Raw genomic sequence first — 18,801 nt, 5'->3', positions numbered from 1 at the left:
ACTTGTCACTAGAGGCTTAGAGTTATTAAGTTATCAAACTTAGCAAAATTATTTTTTGTGAGTATTGAATTAAGTGCAATTAGTTTACCTTTAGTTCTTTCCCCATATTCTACTATGCAAATCAAATGGCTTATAGCAAGTTTATACACAGTTATTTTTAATCTACAAATGTAGAAACCTTACCTGTTTTTGGATTTATATCATTCCTTGAAACTACTTTAAATATTGAGACAGTTTTTAGAAGTAATATCAAAGAAACCTGAGTTGGTTTCCTCTTTGCCACATCCTTGTTATGTCACTTTTAAAGTCACTTGACTTCTGTCATCTTCAGTTTTATTGTCTGTAAAATAGCAGTAATAGTACTTACCAGTATTGTTGTGAAATTCAAACAGGGCCCTATCCACAGCACTAAGTAAATGTTGAATGAATACACCTTGGTATTTAAATGAAAAGCAGTTAGTCAGAATAGTTCTTTTTTTTCTAACAAATTTTTCCATCCTGTATAAACTGGAATAGCTGAGATTTTCTGTTTCATTCTACCACTTATTATATCTGACTTATTCATATTCCTCTTGGACTAAACGTTTCAATAAATCCCAAGCATCTAGTATGTTCTGAGATGTGTTCTAGGCATAGAATAGACAACTATTTCTGACCCTTATGGGATTTTCATTTTAATTGATAAAATATGTTAAAAATTGATAAAATATCATATGGTGGCATGCTATTAAGGGAAAAGTCGAGGAAGGGGTCTGGGGAGTGTGTGAGTATAGGGTTGCCATTTTAAATGGAGTATACACTGATAAAGTGATATTGAGCAGAAATCTCAAGAAGTAAACGGTTAAGCCATATGGATAATCAGGAGAAGAGCATTCTAGGCAGAAGGACTTTCTGTTCTTCAGTAGTCAGCTCAGGACTACTGTTCTGAGCTGGTAGTCTGCTTGGTGTTTTTAAGAAGTGGCAAGGAAATCATTGAGACGATAATGAGCAAGACGAGAGTATTAGCCAGGATTAGAAAATGAGGTTAGAGAGACTGGGAGTAATGATTGTGCCTGATTGTAGTTAATCATGTAGGGCATTGTAGGCCTTTTCAAAGACTTAGACTTTCATTGAGTGAAGGGGGAAGCAATTAGGGTTCTGATCAAAGCGAGGATGGAAGTCTGTAGAATTAGATAGGAGGGTAATACAGTAATCCAGATGAGAAATGGTGTAGTTTGAATGAGACCGAGGGCAATGGAAATAATAAGTGTCAGATTCTGAAAATATTTTGATAATAGAGCTGGTAGAGTATGCTGATGGATTCGATGTGGGGTATGAGAAAGAAGAATCAAGAATGACTCCAAGATTTTTAGCTTGAAGAACTATGAATGAAGCAGCCATTTACCAAGATGAGGAAGACTAAGGAGCAGGTTTGAGGATGGAAAATCACGAATTTAGTTTTGGTTATGTTATGTTAGTTAGGCCTATTAGATGTCCCAAGGGAAATGTAGAGTATGCAGTTGGATATTTGAGTTTGAAGTTAAAGGGAGGTCTGAGCTGGATGTGTACTATATATATATATATATATATATATATATATATATATATATATGTATCATATGACATCATTGGTGTATAGCCTTATTTTAAGTCAGGGCATGGATGAGATCACTTAGTAAGTATAGCCAGAGAATAGGCCTGAATTGAAGATATGTGATTAGTGAAATTTGGGGCCAACTTTTGTGATTTTTCAATTAGAAATGTGATGTTAACATTTTCTGCTACACACAAAATCATTACTTTCCACAACGTTATGGAAGCTCTGAGATTTAAGAAACAAGATTGATAATATATAAGCATATGACAAATTTAAAAGGGGGAATGCCGTTTTATTCTTGTAATGAGGCTTTTTGTTTTGGGATAATAATACAGTTTTGCATTTTAATATATCTGAAATGCTAGTTCTTTTTTTTCTGGTAGTTGGAAATTGCTATTCTGATTCAATTTGTGAGTTTTAGCACTAGAGGGCAGGCTTGCCTCTAGACTGTGAAGAGCTGTGAATGGATTAATTTAGCCAAATGTATTACTGTACCTATATTCAATACCAATTAATGAATGGATTTCTTTCTCAAGCGACAAGTATACTATCTACTATATTTTTTCAGTTGCTGGGAAAGCATAAAGTTAGGCTAGTGGTTGATTTTAGTATATCTAGGATCGACAGTTGATATTTGCATATGAAGTCCAAGGAAACACAAGCGTAGCTTACTACAGTTATGTTAAGATCTTATATAGAGGGTCCACACATATATGAGCATAAGAGAATTTGAAGCCAGTCAGAAGAAATATTGGTCATGAAAACATTCAGGAAATGTACTGAGCTGTTAACTTTGTTCTATCACACTCTTTATCTTTTGTGATAAAGAGTTGGGGCTACAAAAATAAGTAAAATATAGTCCCTGCCTAAATAAGCTTTGGTGTAGCATCTTATAGCACTTAATATCTTGTGCTGTATCTATTTAAATGTCTTTTTCCTTAAATAATAGAAATCGTGACTCATTTATTTTTGATACTTCCAAGTGCCCATGGCAGTGCTTGGTACTTAGGTTAGTTCATAGCGTATGGATAAATGAATGAAAAAAGACAGGGAAAAAAAAAAAAAAAAAAAAGAACAGAGTCAAGGCCTTTGCAAAAATCTATTTTCTTTCATACTTTTTCCCTTGCAGGAAAGCCCTCCTATTAACAAATACAAAAAGGTTATGGAGATGATTCCAACTCTCCATCTTTGCTCCCACTCCTCTTGCTGATAGTCTTCATCTCCACCTATGATCAAGAGCAGTGAGTAGAAATACCTATGGCATTCATTGAGAATGGAGGTCTAGCCTTTTGATGGTCACTGACGTGGAGAAGAAGGATAAATGTGGAAATGGACGACTCCTATCTGGCCCTTGTCAGTTCGAGAAGTTTGAGGTGAAACCGAGCTTTCTGGGATGAGGACACTCTTCTCCTTTTCCCACTGTTCATCCAGAAAGTTTGCCCACACATAATCCTTCTGCTCCCCAGTCTTTTTAGGGTCCCTACTTCTACATGCTAGTTCCTCAGTTTTCTTACCTGTAACATGAGAATAATAGTCCTTACCTCATAAGATTGTTTTAAGGATGAAATGAAATAATGCATGCAGTAAATATGAGCTACACTGGTGTCTGGAAAACAGATCAATTGGACTTGGTAGGATGGATTTGTGTTCATTAAGTGTTAGTTATTATATAATAGAATTAAATAAATGGCAAAATAAAGTTGATCCACTAAATCAGTTACATTTAGAAATGCAAACCTTTTGACAAATTAGTCTCTAATATTAGTCAGTGATACGAACTGATTTATTTGCTCCATTAATGTGGGGCATTATAGTGAAATGGTCATTCCAAGGGATATTAACTGTGACTAAATGAGATGATCAATTTAGAGTGCACTTGGCACCAAGTAGTAAACACTCAGCAACATTAGCTGCTGTAGCTGTCTATAAAAGTGGACCAATTTGACCTCATAGTAAGGACTCTTTTTTTTTTTAAGACAAATAATTAAAAATTATAAAGCCAAAATACTATGTATTATTACATTATTTGATTCTCTTAAACCATTGTTTCATTAATTTAAGTAGCAGGATTCTTTTCCAAAAGAAGTTGTACTTAGAAGCACAGTATTTAAAACAGAGCAAACTGACATGCTCTGGTTGAAATAGGAAGCTCTGAGTCTTTCCCTCTCACCACCCCCACTGCCACTATCACTTCTGAGAAACCTCAGAGGAACCCCTAGCTCTGACTAGCGGGTTTTGAAACCCACTGCTTCCACATTTGCACTTCGGCCTGTCAAATGTGAATAAAGTAATAGAATGAGAAAGCTCAGACTCTGTTTAGAAATTTCCATTTAATTCTCTGCATAAAAGCCAAAAATGTGGCTGATGTTGTTTTCATGTGGAATGAGATATATTTCAGCATCATTGGAAATGTTTATACTAGTACTATAAAGTTTATGATAATTCTTAGGTTCATTATCTAGAGTTGGTCTAAAAAGAAGTGTTACATGAGAACTGCCAAGAGAGATTTGGAATAGATATAAGAATGAATGAATGAATGTCTAGCTGAGATCCCTTTTTACATGTAAAAAAGAGTGTAGTTATCCTTGAGTATTATAATCTTTAAAGGAGAAACAGCTCTGTGAACAGGGATGGTGTTCATAAGTGTTCCTTTCGCTGTGTCCACAATATAATAAGGGTTTAAATAGATGTTTATTGAATGAATGAAAACATTTACATGTCTGTCTTCTTTCAAGTAACTACAAGTAACTACAAGTTACTTGAAAGATGGGCCATGTCTTATCTTTTTGTTCCCAGTGGTAGCACAGCCAGTAAATTAGAGTTTCCTTACTGAATTAATAAATGAATGAATAAATGTACACGTGTACATAAAAGATTTACATATCTACATTCCCATTAGACTAAGGTTCTTGAGGGAAGAAACCACGTCTTCAGCTCTTAGCATAGTGCCTCACTCATAGTAGGTTGTCAAAATGTTTGTAGAACTGAATAGAATTTAAGTATGAATAGCACCAGAGTAGGTCCACATAAACTGACACAGTGCCTTCTAAATAGATACTAAAATTATTTCATAATTGAAGACAGAGATCCCACTAAGCATTTTCTGAGTTAGGACCAGTTGAATAATATGAGCAACAAGCTATAGGAGTTCAGAGGAGGGAGAATTCTTTGAACTGAAATGGTCAAGACAGCTTCTCAGAGTCAGTGAGACTTGAAGAAGGTGGGTGGTACTTTGGTGTTTTAAGTACATGAATTAGACAGCTGGAGAGGAAAGAGGCTGGGAACAGGGAGACTGGTAAGGAAGGCACAGTGTGGAAAGAGCCCTGGGCTTAGAGAGCAAAGATCTGTATTCTGAATTTCTGTTTTGCTGCTTACTGGCTATTGGGCCTTGAGATTACTGTAGTTTCCTATTCCTCTTCTGTGAAGTAGAGGTAAGGCTGTTGTTCATATTGATATTGTACTTCAAAGTGTTTGTAAAATGCCAAGTAAAACATAATGCTGTGCTTTGAATGCAATGGGTTCCAAGTAAACTTTTGTTGAATGACAAAGAAAAATACGATATTGATTAATGAAAAGAATGGAAGCCCTGGAATGTCAGCTCCTGCAATCTTCCAGTAAACCTGTTGCCTCTTACGGGAAGAAAAGTAAATATGTGAAGCCACCAAATCTCATGATCAGAAGAAACATTTTTGGATCAGTTGGAAACTCCAATGAGACGCTAAAGTTATGTCAGAGGTGAATAAGTCATAAGCTCTTCATGCTGACATTATTTCTAAGATTGCTGACTTATTGAAGGAAGCAAACCACAAGATAAACCATGAAGAACAGCTTTTTGAAAAAAAGCTTCCTGAAGGATGAATGCTTCATTTGCTTCAACTGCTTGCATCTTTACTTACTAATGAGTCATCTTTTCCCCCTTAATTGTTAATTTGTTTTAAATTGGTCATAAGATGGTTACATTGAGTAGTCTGGTGTTACACAATAATTGAAAAAAGTTGACAGGCCACCAGCTGAATAAGGGAAAATATGATTCTTTTTGAGCTGAAAATGTATGAATTGGTAATAGTCTTTATAATGTAACATTGGATTTATTGGAACTTTTCTCTTACGTTCAAAAGTCACAGCACCTTTCTTTGCCTCTGAAATACCCCGTATCTCTTCTGCCTCCTGTAGTCATTGAGGGTTCCACCCCTTATTCAGGGCCTGATTATTTTTTAAGAAACATCCTTTCCTTCCTGCTTATCTTTGAACCACTATCATTTTGTATATACTTTTATTAGAGTGTTGATAACACTGTATTATAAAGTATAATTTACGTATTCGTTTTCTTAACTGTGATCTGGAGAGCAGGGATTGTGTATTTTTGCCTTTTATTTTTCCACTGTTCACAATTAGCCACAGTATAGGGAAAGCACTCAGTAAATGGAACAAATGAATACATGAAGATGAACAGATAAATAAATGATTTTGCTTATGTAAAGTGTCTACCTTTTGTCTGTTTTTTTCACTGTATGGCAGAAATTCCAGTACAGCCCTATGTTTAATGTTGACCTACTATTAAAGTTACTAAACAAATGTAAATCAAAACAAGAAATGCATATTAAAACAATTATGACATTTTTGCCTCCAAAATTGGCACAGATTTTTAAATTGATAATACTCATTGTAGGTAAGGGTACAGGGAAACAGGAATTTTTATATTTTGCTGAAGGAAATATAAATTGGCAGATCCTTTCTGGAAGGTATTTAGGCAAATATGTTCAAAAGCCTTAATAATGTTCACATTCTCTCACTTAGCAATTCTATGCCTAGGAATTTATCCTACACGATAAATTAAAAATTTGTAGAACGTTTTAATCATATAATATTTTACAGATAGAGAAAAAAGGAAATAACCTAAATGCTTAACAATAGTAAATTGGTTATATAAATTATAATATATTCATACAATGGAGTACACCATCTTGAAAAATGCATGCTGTATTATCAAAGGGGGGAAAACAGGTTTAAAGCAGTATGTACAATTGGTTACTCCAGTGTATGTGTAAATGTACAGAGAAAAGACTGAAAGGTTTTATACCAAAATCAGAAAAAATGGTAGCTTCTTGTTGATAGAATCACCAGGAGTTTTAATTTTTACTCCATTCTCTGTATTTTCTGTATTAAATATGTTCAATGAGTATGTATTACTTTGGTAATTTAAAAAAGTAAATAAAGGTTGTATAAAGAAGCATACTTTCTCCTTTGCTGATTTTACCCATTCTCCCAATGAAGGAAGAGAGACTAACCTTGAAACAGGAATTTTCACCAGGACCCACTGTGGTAGATCATTTTCTCTACCTGTTCTGCCCCTGTTGCCCATGGTATTCCTAGGTTACGATTGGGGCCAATGCAGAAGTAACATTGATTGATTGATTCATTCAGGAAATATTTGCTGATATTCCTACTGGACCTTGGAACTTGGGATATAAGGGCAAGAATCATATTCTTGAAAACTATTTGTATTTTGAAATTAAATTTTTAACTAGGAATTTAATAAAGAGTATCTAGTCCATCCCTCTCTCTTTGGAGACAGAAATGGATCCCAAAGAAATTTGCCCAAGATTGAATGGATACTAAATGACACATCTAAACTTGAATTAAAGAACTCTCCCTCTACTCCAGTGCTCTTTCTGGTCACTTGGGCCTCTCATTTTGTAAAACTCTAATCTGTATAAATATAGATTCTCAAAATAAGAAGAAATCTTGTACTTGATGCTTATATATCTTCTACAATATCTTTAATTGGTAGCCTTAACTTGCTTTGCTTTTTCTCATAGAATTTGTAGTTAACAAATGCTTCATATCTATGAATATTCTGTATTAGTCAATGTTAAGCTATTTCTCAAATTGTACTTTTATTTTTAACCTCATAAATAAAATTGGATAAAGCCAATTAAAACCTTTGCCCCATCTACATAAATTTGTTGCTCCTTACTCTTGGGGAGAGGCCATTCAGCTGTTCAGTAATCCATCTACCTGATATGTTTATATTATGCACAAAGATTATTATATAGATTTTGTCAACTGGTGAAATACAGATACCATATACTTACAGGACAGCACTACGCTACTTGCAATTTACCAAATCTACTATTCCTTCACATGCTACTCTCACCATCTTGAAAGGTGTCCCCTGGCTAACTCTCACTCATCCTTTGAAACCCCTAATCCCAGCGTAGATATTGCTTCTACTGGGAAGGCATTGCTCACCTGCACCTACTCCCCAACATCCTCTCTTACCTTCTATATATAGCATTGGTCATGTTACGTTGTATTATCTTGAGCTCCTTAAAACCAAATATGTCGTCTTTCATCTTCCTAGTATATTTAGTTCAGTGTGAGACCCATAGCAGGTAGTCAAACAAGTATTTCCTTGTTGATAAGATGAAGAAATGAATGATGGAATAAAGAAATATATTTCCTTACCATGTTAAAGAGTAAAGAAAATTTAGTTTGAGATGAATTGTTTTCCATGTGGTTCCTTGTGATCATCTCTTCCTTATTATTATTCTTTAACCTGGTGTATATTTCTCCTGTGTTGAAATAAAGACCTCAGAGGGCTGTAGATGGGAGAAGCCACCTTCTTTATTTTTGAAAACTCAGGAAAAATGTGTGTCCATCCCAAATTCTCTAGCAGCTGGACCTCTTGTTCCCCACCTTTTCCTTAACATCACAGACTGTGCTTTGGTTATCACATCTGTGTATTCGCTGAGAATTCTGGGTCCAGATATTTGGATTCAATTCAGAACAGCAATGTGATATGATGGGATAACCATCACACAGGGAACTGAGGAGGTGATTCTAGTCCAGATGGAACCACTGATTTGCTAGGTGACCTTAAACTACCCATTTATTTTCCAAGGCTTCAGTTTCTCATCTGTAAAGTGAAAGCATTGGATTCTATAATCAAGCTCCCTTTGAGACAGGCTGGGCCCGGGGACCTGGGACCCTTTGCTGCAGTGCTTGCACCTGGACAAATGTCTCCTCGAGCAACAAAATACAAAGAAACTGTAAGAGACTAAAAATAACTGCATGCATATGCAGTTGGGGCAAATTATGGACAATAAGATACAAAAATACCAAAAAAATAAAACCCAACTGGAGGCACTGGTGGGGGACCTCGGACACCTAAGGGCACGGGAGGAATCCACGTGTGACCAGGTAGGACATGGGAGGGAAGGAGAGGGGGAAGAAAAGTTGAGGTGGGATGGGACTGGCGCCCCTGAGGGGAGCTGGGGGAGGGGAGAGGTTCCCACGCTCGGAGGGGTCCACTCAGTGAGGGGATCAGCAAGGATGGAGAAGGACCTTTGGGGGATTGGGGGATCAGAGGGGAACTTGGCCAGCATCTCCCCTGCCTGTTCAGGCCCCCACAAGCCTGCTGGGGCCCTGGGCCTGAACACCAAACCACCACCGCTGGGGTCCCTCTGACTGCGTAGGACCCCAGGCCTGAGCCCTGCCCCTGTCCCCGCCCCTCCGCCAAGGCCTCTTCCTGTGGCATGGGGGCCGGGCTTAAGCCCCGCCCTCCCAGGGCACCCTCCAGCCATGCAGGTCCTGGTGGACCTGAGTACTGCCCCCCACAAGACCTCCATGGACCTCACGTGTCCTGGCCCTGAGCCCCACCTCCACCAAAGCCTCCTCTGGCCGCAAGAGTCCTGGCAGTCCAAGTGCCACCCCTGACAGGGCCTCCTTTGGCTGTGCGGGTCCAGCTGGGCCGAGTGCTGCCCCCCTCCAAGGCCTTCTCTGGCTGCACCAGCCCCTGTGGCTGCACCTGTAGAGGCCTGCACCCCAGCTGGCCTGCTTGGACATGTGTGCTCCAGGCCAGCTTCAGGAACAGACGCTGGTGAGAGGAAAACATGCAGAGATGAGGCTGACACAGTGGGTCCAGAGACCTACCTAGAGGTCTTGGAGGCCTACTGGGGAAGAAGGGGTATGCTGTGGCTCACCTTGGGGACAAGAACACTGATAGAGGAGGCACCAGGGAAATTTTTACTTTTTAATTTTTTTTTTTTCCCTCTCCAGCATTTATTGTTTGTAGATTTTTTGATGATGGCCATTCTGACCGGTGTGAGATGATACCTCATTGTAGTTTTGATTTGCATTTCTCTAATGATTAATGATGTTGAGCATTCTTTCATGTGTCTGTTGGCCATCTGTATATCTTCTTTGGAGAAATGTCTATTTAGGTCTTCTGCCCATTTTTGGATTGGGTTGTTTGTTTTTTTGTTATTGAGCTGCATGAGCCACTTGTAAATCTTGGAGATTAATCCTTTGTCAGTTGCTTCATTTGCAAATATTTAATCCCATTCTGAGGGTTGTCTTTTCATCTTGTTTATGGTTTCCTTTGCTGTGCAAAAGCTTTTAAGTTTCATTAGGTCCCATTTGTTTATTTGTGTTCTTATTTCCATTTCTCTAGGAGCTGGGTCAAAAAGGATCTTGCTGTGATTTATGTCATAGAGTGTTCTGCCTATGTTTTCCTCTAAGAGTTTGATAGTGTCTGGCTTTACACTTAGGTCTTTAATCCATTTTGAGTTTATTTTTGTGTATGGTGTCAGGGAGTGTTCTAATTTTATACTTTTACATGTACCTGTCCAATTTTCCCAGCACCACTTATTGAAGAGGCTGTCTTTTCTCCACTGTATATGCTTGCCTCCTTTATCAAAGATAAGGTGACCATATGTGCGTGGGTTTATCTCTGGGCTTTCTATCCTGTTCCATTGATCTATATTTCTGTATTTGTGCCAGTACCAAACTGTCTTGATTACTGTAACTTTGTAATATAGTTTGAAGTCAGGGAGCCTGATTCCTCCAGCTCCATTTTTCGTTCTCAAGATTGCTTTGGCTATTCGGAGTCTTTTGTGTCTCCGTACAAATTGTGAAATTTTTGTTCTAGTTCTGTGAAAAATGCCAGTGGTAGTTTGATAGGGATTGCATTGAATCTGTAGATTGCTTTGGGTAGTAGAGTCATTTTCACAATGTTGATTCTTCCACTCCAAGAACATGGTATATCTCTCCATCTATTTGTATCATCTTTAATTTCTTTCATCAGTGTCTTATAATTTTCTGCATACAGGTCTTTTGTCTCCTTAGGTAGGTTTATTCCTAGATATTTTATTCTTTTTGTTGCAATGGTAAACGGGAGTGTTTTCTTAATTTCACCTTCAGATTTTTCATCATTAGTATATAGGAATGCAAGAGATTTCTGTGCATTAATTTTGTATCCTGCTACTTTACCAAATTCATTGATTAGCTCTAGTAGTTTTCTGGTGGCAGTTTTAGGATTCTCTATGTATAGTATCATGTCATCTGCAAACAGTGACAGCTTTACTTCTTCTTTTCTGATTTGGATTCCTTTTATTTATTTTTTCTTCTCTGATTGCTGTGGCTAACACTTCCAAAACTATGTTGAATAATAGTGGTGAGAGTGGGCAACCTTGTCTTGTTCCTGATCTTACTGGAAATGGTTTCAGTTTTTCACCATTGAGGACAATGTTGGCTGTGGGTTTGTCATATATGGCCTTTATTATGTTGAGGAAAGTTCCCTTTATGCCTACTTTCTGCAGGGCTTTTATCATAAATGGGTGTTGAATTTTGTCGAAAGCTTTCTCTGCATCTATTGAGAGGATCATATGGTTTTTCTCCTTCAATTTGTTAATATGGTGTATCACGTTGATTGATTTGCGTATATTGAAGAATCCTTGCATTCCTGGAATAAACCCCACTTGATCATGGTGTATGATCCTTTTAATGTGCTGTTGGATTCTGTTTGCTAGTATTTTGTTGAGGATTTTTGCATCTATGTTCATCAATGATATTGGCCTGTAGTTTTCTTTCTTTGTGACATCTTTGTCTGGTTTTGGTATCAGGGTGATGGTGGCCTCGTAGAATGAGTTTGGGAGTGTTCCTCCCTCTGCAATATTTTGGAAGAGTTTGAGAAGGATAGGTGTTAGCTCTTCTCTAAATGTTTGATAGAATTCGCCTGTGAAGCCATCTGGTCCTGGGCTTTTGTTTGTTGGAAGATTTTTAATCACAGTTTTAATTTCAGTACTTGTGATTGGTCTGTTCATATTTTCTATTTCTTCCTGGTTCAGTCTCGGTAGGTTGTGCGTTTCTAAGAATCTGTCCATTTCTTCCAGGTTGTCCATTTTATTGGCATAGAGTTGCTTGTAGTAATCTCTCATGATCGTTTGTATTTCTGCAGTGTCAGTGGTTACTTCTCCTTTTTCATTTCTAATTCTATTGATTTGAGTCTTCTCCGTTTTTCTCTTGATGAGTCTGGCTAATGGTTTATCAATTTTGTTTATCTTCTCGAAGAACCAGCTTTTAGTTTCATTGATTTTTGCTATTGTTTCCTTCATTTCTTTTTCATTTATTTCTGATCTGATCTTTATGATTTCTTTCCTTCTGCTAGCTTTGGGTTTTTTTTTGCTCTTCTTTCTCTAATTGCTTTAGGTGCAAGGTTAGGTTGTTTATTCGAGATGTTTCCTGTTTCTTGATGTAGGCTTGTATTGCTATAAACTTCCCTCTTAGCACTGCTTTTGCTGCATCCCTTAAGTTTTGGGTCGTTGTGTCTCCATTGTCATTTGTTTCTAGGTATTTTTTGATTTCCCCTTTGATTTCTTCAGTGATCACTTCGTTATTAAGTAGTATATTGTGTAGCCTCCATGTGTTTGTATTTTTTACAGATCTTTTCCTGTAATTGATATCTAGTCTCATAGTGTTGTGGTCACAAAAGATACTTGATACGATTTCAATTTTCTTAAATTTACCAAGGCTTGATTTGTGACCCAAGATATGATCTATCCTGGAGAATGTTCCATGAGCACTTGAGAAAAATGTGTATTCTGTTGTTTTTGGGTGGAATGTCCTATAAATATCAATTAAGTCCATGTTGTTTAATGTATCATTTAAAGCTTGTGTTTCCTTATTTATTTTCATTTTGGATGATCTGTCCATTGGTGAAAGTGGGGTGTTAAAGTCCCCTACTATGATTGTGTTACTGTCTATTTCCCCTTTTATGGCTGCTAGTATTTGCCTTATGTATTGAGGTGCTCCTATGTTGGGTGCATAAATATTTACAATTGTTATACCTTCCTCTTGGATCGATCCCTTGATCATTATATAGTGTCCTTCTTTGTCTCTTGTAATAGTCTTTATTTTAAAGTCTATTTTGTCTGATATGAGAATTGCTACTCCAGCTTTCTTTTGATTTCCATTTGCATGGAATATCTTTTTCCATCCCCTCACTTTCAGTCTGTATGTGTCTCTAGGTCTGAAGTGGGTCTCTTGTAGACAGCATATGTATGGATCTTGCTTTTGTATCCATTCAGCCAGTCTGTGTCTTTTGGTGGGAGCATTTAATCCACTTACATTTAAGGTAATTATCGATATGTATGTTCCTATTCCCATTTTCTTAGATATTTTGTGTTTGTTATTGTAGGTGTTTTCCTTCTCTTGTGTTTCTTGCCTAGAGAAGTTCCTTTAGCATTTGTTGTAAAGCTGGTTTGGTGGTGCTGAACTCTCTCAGCTTTTGCTTCTCTGTAAAGGTTTTAATTTCTCCATCAAATCTGAATGAGATCCTTGCTGGGTAGAGTAACCTTGGTTGTAGGTTTTTCTCCTTCATGACTTTAAGTATATCCTGCCACTCCCTTCTGGCTTGCAGAGTTTCTGCTGAAAGATCAGCTGTTAACCTGATGGGGATTCCCTTGTGTGTTATTTGTTGTTTTTCCCTTGCTGCTTTTAATATGTTTTCTTTATATTTAATTTTTGATAGTTTGATTAATATGTGTCTTGGCGTGTTTTTCCTTGGATTTATCCTGTATGGGACTCTCTGTGCTTCCAGGACTTGGTTAACTATTTCCTTTCCCATATTAAGGAAGTTTTAAACTATAATCACTTCAAATATTTTCTCAGTCCCTTTCTTTTTCTCTTCTTCTTCTGGGACACCTATAATTCGAATGTTGGTGCGTTTAATGTTGTCCCAGAGGTCTCCGAGACTGTCCTCAGTTCTTTTCATTCTTTTTTCTTTATTCTGCTATGCAGTAGTTATTTCCACTATTTTATCTTCCAGGTCACTTATCCGTTCTTCTGCCTCAGTTATTCTGCTATTGATCCCGTCTAGAGTATTTTTAATTGCATTTATTGTGTTTTTCATCGTTGCTTGGTTCCTCTTCAGTTCTTCTATATCCTTGTTAAATATTTCTTGCATTTTGTCTATTCTATTTCCAAGATTTTGGATCATCCTTACTATCATTATTCTGAATTCTTTTTCAGGTAGACTGCCTATTTCCTCTTCATTTGTTAGGTCTGGTGTGTTTTGACCCTGCTCCTTCACCTGCTGTGTGGTTTTTTGTCTTCTCATTTTGCTTATCTTACTTTGTTTGTGGTCTCCCTTTCACAGGCTGCAGGTTCGTAGTTCCCGTTGTTTTTGGTATCTGTCCCCAGTGGCTAAGATTGGTTCAGTAGGTTGTGTAGGCTTCCTGGTGGAGGGGACTAGTGCCTGTGTTCTGGTGGATGAGGCTGGATCTTGTGTTTCTAGTGGGCACGTCCACATCTGGTGGTGTGTTTTGGGATGTCTGTGGCCTTATTATGATTTTAGGCAGCCTCTCTGCTAATGGATGGGGTTGTGTTCCTGTCTAGCTAGTTGTTTGGCATAGGGTGTCCAGCACTGTAGCTTGCTGGTCGTTGAGTGAAGCTGGGTCTTGATGTTGAGATGGAGATCTCTGGGAGATTTTTGCCATTTGGTATTACGTGGAGCTGGGAGGTCTCTTGTGGACCAGTGTCCTGAAGTTGGCTCACCCACCTCAGAGGCACAGCCCTGATGCCTGGCTGGAGCACCAGGAGCCTTTAATCCACACGGCTCAGAATAAAAGGGAGAAAAAAAATAGAAAGAAACAAAGAAAGAGGATAAAATAAAATAAAATAAAGCTTTTGGGAGGTCTGACGTCTTCTGCCAGCGTTCAGTGGGTGTTCTGTAGGAGCAGTTCCACGTGTAGATGTATTTCTACTGTATCTGTGGGAAGGAAGGTGATCTCCACGTCTTACTCTTCCGCCATCTTGCCCCTCCCTCCACTTTTTAATTTTTTAATTTAAATTTTTAAATTTTTTTTATCTTTTATTTTTATTCTTATTTTTTAATTATTTATTTTATTTTTTTCTGTTGTGGTTCTCTTTTGCTTTGTTGTTGTTTCATTTTTATTGTTAATTTTTCTAATATATTTTTTTAATCTTCCTAATTTTATTTTTTATTCTTTGTTATTGTTCTGCTTTTTTTTTTTTTTTTTTTTTTTTTTTTTGCCATACCCTGTGGCTTGCAGGGTCTTGGTTCACAGGCCAGGGGTTGGGCCTGAGCTCCTGTGGTGGGAGTGCCAAGCCCAAGCTGGACTAACAGAGAACCTCACACCCTGGGGAATATTAATTGGCGTGAGCTCTCCTGGAGGTCCTCCTCTCAGCACCAAGACCCAGCTCCACCCGACTGCCTGCAAACTCCAGTGCTGGATGCCTCAGGCCAAACAACCAGCAAGAAAGGAACACAGGCCCACCCAGCAAAAAAAAAAGGGATGATATAAAAATATGTTACAGACGAAAGAGCAAGGTAAAAAACTGTAAGACCAAATAAATGAAGAGGAAATAGGCAACATACCTGGAAAAGAATTCAGAGTAATTATAATAAAGATGATCCAAAATCTCAGAAATAGAATGGAAGCATGGATCAAGAAAATACAAGAAATGTCTAACAAGGACCTAGAAGAACTAAAGAACAAACAAACAGTGATGAAAAACACAATTGAAATGAAAAATACACCAGAAGGAAGCAATACGAGAATAACTGAGACCCAAGAACGAATAAGTGAGCTGGAAGATAGAATGGTGGAAATAACTACAGAGGAGCAGAATAAAGACAAAAACATGAAAAGAAATGAGGACAGTCTCAGAGACCTCTGGGACAACATTAAATGCACCAACATTCGAATTATAGGTGTCCCAGAAGAAGAAGAGAAAAAGAAAAGAAGTGAGAAAATATTTGAAGAGATTATAGTCAAGAACTTCCCTAACATGGGAAAGGAAGTAGCCACCCAAGTCCAGGAAGCACAGAGAGTACCATACAGTATAAACCCAAGGAGAAACATGCTGAGACACATATTAATCAAACTAACAAAAATTAAATGCAGAGGAAAAAATATTAAAAGCGACAAGGGAAAAACAAAGAATAACATACAAAGGAATCCCCATAAGTTTATCAGCTGATTTTTCAGCAGAAACTCTGCGGCCAGAAGGGAGTGGCAGGATATATTTAAAGGAATAAAAGGGGAAAACCTACAACCAAGATTACTCTACCCAACAAGGATCTCATTCAGATTCGACAGAGAAATCAAAATCTTTACAGCCAAGCAAAAGCTAAGACAATTCAGCACCACCAAACCAGCTTTACAATAAATACCAAAAGAATTTCCCTAGGTGGGAAACACAAGAGAAAGAAAAGACCTACAAAAACAAACTCAAAACAATAAAGAAAATGGTAATAGGAACATACTTATCGATAATTACCTTAAATGTAAATGGATTAAGTGCTCCAACCAGAAGACACAGACTGGCTGAATGGATAAAAAAACAAGACCCATATATTTGCTGTCAACAAGAGACCCACTTCAGACCTAGGGACACATACAGACTGAAAGTGAGGGAATGGAAAAATATATTCCATGTAAATGCAAATCAAAAGAAAGCTGGAGTAGCAATACTCATATCAGATAAACTAGACCTTAAAATAAAGACTGTTACAAGAGACAAGGAAGGACCCTACATAATGACCAAGGGATCAATCCAAGAAAAACTGTAAATATTTATACACCCAACATAGGAGAACCTCAATACATAAGGCAAATGCTAACAACCATAAAATGGGAAATCAACAGTAATACAATAATACTGGGGGACTTTAACACCCCACTTACACCAATAGAAAGGTCATCCAGACAGAAAATAAACAAGGAAATACAAGGTTTAAATGACACATAGAGCAGATAGACTTAATTGATACTTACAGGACAGTCCACCCCAAAGCGGCAGAATACACTTCCTTATCAAGTGCACACACAACATTCTCCAGGATAGATCACATCTTGGGTCAACAAATCAAACCTTGGTAAATTAAAGAAAATTGAAATCATATCAAGCATCTTTTCTGACCACAACACTATGAGATGAGAAATCAATTACAGGAAAAAAAAAACTGTGAAAAATACAAACACATGGAGGCTAAACAATATGCTACTAAATAACCAAGAGATCACTGAAGAAATCAAAGAGGAAATCAAAAAATACCTAGAAACAAATGACAACGAAAACAGGACGACCCAAAACTTATGCGTTGCAGCAAAAGCAGTCCTAATAGGGAAGTTTATAGCAATTCAATGTCACCTCAAGAAACAAGAAAAATCTCAAATAAACAACCTAACTTTACATCTAAAGCAACTAGAGATAGAAGAACAAGCAAAACCCAAAGTTAGTAGAAGGAAAGAAATCACAAAAATCACAGCAAAAATAAATGAAATAGAAAAGAATAAAACAATAGAAAAAAATCAATGAAACTAAAAGCTGGTTCTTTGAGAAGATAAAGAAAATTGATAAACGTTTAGCCAGAGTCATCAAGAAAAAAAGGAGAGGTCTCAAATCAATGAAATTAGAAATGAAAAAGAAGAAATTACAATGGACACCACAGAAATACAAAGGATCATAAGAGACTACTACAAGAAACTATATGCCAATAAAATGATCAACCTGGTAGAAATGGACAAATTCTTAGAAAGGTATAACCTTCCAAGACTGAACCAGGAAGAAATAGAAAATATGAACAGACCAATGACAAGTAATGAAATTGAAACTTCAATTAAAGATCTTCCAACAAACAAAAGTCCAGGACCAGATGGCTTCACAGGTGAATTCTATCAAACATGTAGAGAAGAGCTAACACCTATCCTTCTCAAACTCTTCCAAAAAATTGCAGATGAAGGAACACTCCCAAGCTCATTCTATGAAGCCACCATCACCCTTTTACCAAAACCAGACAAAGATATCACAAGAAAAGAAAATTGCAGACCAATATCACTGATGAACATAGACTCAAAAATCCTCAACAAAATGCTAGCAAACTGAATCCAACAACACATTAAAACGATCATACACCCTGATCAAGTGGGATTTATACCAGGGATGCAAGGATTCTTCAATATATGCAAATCAATCAATGTGATACACCATACTAACAAATTAAAGAATAAAAACCATATGATCATCTCAATAGATGCAGAAAAAGCTTTTGACAAAATTCAACACCCTTTTATGATAAAAACTCTCCAGAAAGTGGGCATAGAGGGAACCTACCTCAACATAATAAAGGCCATATATGACAAACCCACAGTAAACATCATTCTCAGTGGTGAAAAAGTGAAACCATTTCCTCTAAGATCAGGAACAAGACAAGGATGTCCACTCTGCCCACTATTACTCAACATAGTTCTGGAAGTCCTAGCCATGGCAATCAGAGAAGAAAAAGAAATAAAAGGAATCCAAATTGGAAAAGAAGAAGTGAAAGAGTCACTGTATGCAGATGACATGATACTGTACATAGAAAATTCTAAGGATGCCACCAGAAAACTACTAGAGCTAATCAAGGAATTTGGTAAAGTTGCAGGATACAAAATTAATGCACAGAAATCTTTGCATTCCTATACACTAACAACAGAAGACCAGAAAGAGAAATTAGGGGAAAAATCCCATTTACCATTGCAACAAAAAGACTAAAATACCTAAGAATAAACCTACCTAAGGAGTAAAAGACCTGTAGTCAGTAAACTATAAAACACTGATGAAGGAAATAAAAAATGACACAGATTGAGAGATATACCATGTTCTTGGATTGGAAGAATCCATATTGTGAAAATGACTATACTACCCAAAGCACTCTACAGATTCAATGCAATCCCTATCAAATTACCAATGGTATTTTTCACAGAATTAGAACAAAAATGTTTACAATTTATATGGAAACACAAAAGACTCCGAATAACAAAAAAAATCTTGAGAAAGAAAACCTGAGCGGGAGGAATCAGACTCCTTGACTTCAGACTATACTACAAAGCTACAGTAATCAAGACAATATGGTACTAGCACAAAAACAGAAATAT

The sequence above is a fragment of the Balaenoptera acutorostrata genome, chromosome 9 (genome assembly GCF_949987535.1).
Source record: "Balaenoptera acutorostrata chromosome 9, mBalAcu1.1, whole genome shotgun sequence".
NCBI classification, from domain to species: Eukaryota; Metazoa; Chordata; class Mammalia; order Artiodactyla; family Balaenopteridae; genus Balaenoptera; species Balaenoptera acutorostrata.
Note: the sequence above shows the minus strand (reverse complement) of the source record.